Source organism: Theropithecus gelada, chromosome 12 (assembly GCF_003255815.1).
Source record: "Theropithecus gelada isolate Dixy chromosome 12, Tgel_1.0, whole genome shotgun sequence".
NCBI classification, from domain to species: domain Eukaryota; kingdom Metazoa; phylum Chordata; class Mammalia; order Primates; family Cercopithecidae; genus Theropithecus; species Theropithecus gelada.
Window position 1 is genome coordinate 65,946,862 of NC_037680.1, and position 1,602 is coordinate 65,948,463.

The following is a 1,602-nucleotide window of genomic DNA, read 5'->3' on the forward strand; positions in this document are numbered from 1 at the left end:
TACCTAGGTCATAGGTTGATCTGTTCAGCAAACCACCATGGCACAGATTTATCTATGTAACAAACCTGCACATCCTGCACTGGTACCCTGGAACTTAAAATAAAAGTTGATTTAAAAAAAAAAAAAGAAAGAAAGAAACTCTGAAAGAGGTAGTCTTTGAAGCAGACAGTGCTGTGTTCCAAGATCAGTGCTACTGATTATAAGTAGAATGATCTGGGGTAAGTTAGCATAATATGTTTTTCTCCTGTAAAACAGAAATATCACCTCCAGGGCTCTTGAGATAATTAGAAATATATGAAGCATTCTCTACCGGTGGGATTTGATGGCGTGATGTCTCACAGAAAGTTCTCTGCTCCCAGACATGGGTCCCTTGGCTTCCTGCCTCGGAAGCGCAGCAGCAGGCATTATGGGAAGGTTAAGAGCTTCCCTAAGGATGACCCGTCTAAGCCGGTCCACCTCACAGCCTTCCTGGGATACAAGGCTGGCATGACCCACATCGTGTGGGAAGTCGAGAGGCCAGGATCTACAAGAAGGTGAACAAGAAGGAGGTGGTGGAGGCTGTAACCATTGTGGAGATGCCACCCATGGTGGTTGTGGGCATTGCAGGCTACATGGAAACCCCTCGAGGCCTCCGAACCTTCAAGACTGTCTTCGCTGAGCACATCGGTGATGAATTCAAGAGGCGTTTCTATAAGAACTAGCATAAATCTAAGAAGAAGGCCTTTACCAAGTACTGCAAGAAATGGCAGGATGAGGATGGCAAGAAGCAGCTGGAGAAGGACTTCAGCAGCATGAAGAAGTACTGCCAAGTCATCCATGTCATTGCCCACACCCAGATGCGCCTGCTTCCTCTGCGCCAGAAGAAGGCCCACCTGATGGAGATCCAGGTGAACAGAGGCACCGTGGCTGAAAAGCTGGACTGGGCCCGCGAGAGGCTCGAGCAGCAGGTACCTGTGAACCAAGTGTTTGGGCAGGATGAGATGATCGACGTCATCGGGGTGACCAAGGGCAAAGGCTACAAAGGGGTCACCAGTCATTGGCACACCAAGAAGCTGCCCCGCAAGACCCACCGAGGCCTGCGCAAGGTGGCCTGTATTGGGGCATGGCATCCTGCTCGTGTGGCCTTCTCTGTGGCACGTGCTGGGCAGAAAGGCTACCATCACCGCACTGAGATCAATAAGAAGATCTATAAGATTGGCCAGGGCTACCTTATCAAGGACGGCAAGCTGATCAAGAACAATGCCTCCACTGACTATGACCTGTCTGACAAGAGCATCAACCCTCTGGGTGGCTTTGTCCACTATAGTGAAGTGACCAATGACTTTGTCATGCTAAAAGGCTGTGTGGTGGGAACCAAGAAGCGAGTGCTCACTCTCCGCAAGTCCTTGCTAGTGCAGACAAAGCGGCGGGCTCTGGAGAAGATTGACCTTAAGTTCATTGACACCACCTCCAAGTTTGGCCATGGCCGCTTCCAGACCATAGAGGAGAAGAAAGCATTCATGGGACCACTCAAGAAAGACCAAATTGCAAAGGAAGAAGGAGCTTAATGCCAGGAACAGATTTTGCAGCTGGTGGGGTCTCAATAAAAGTTATTTTCCACTG

The 1,602-nt window shown here is 49.6% G+C and overlaps 1 pseudogene across 1 annotated transcript; it reads left to right on the plus strand.

Moving 5' to 3' along the window:
- The first annotated feature begins 326 nt into the window (after window positions 1–326).
- On the plus strand, window positions 327–1,602 carry LOC112636546 (annotated as a pseudogene). The gene has a single exon (XR_003122194.1). The product of XR_003122194.1 is annotated as a 60S ribosomal protein L3 pseudogene (transcript).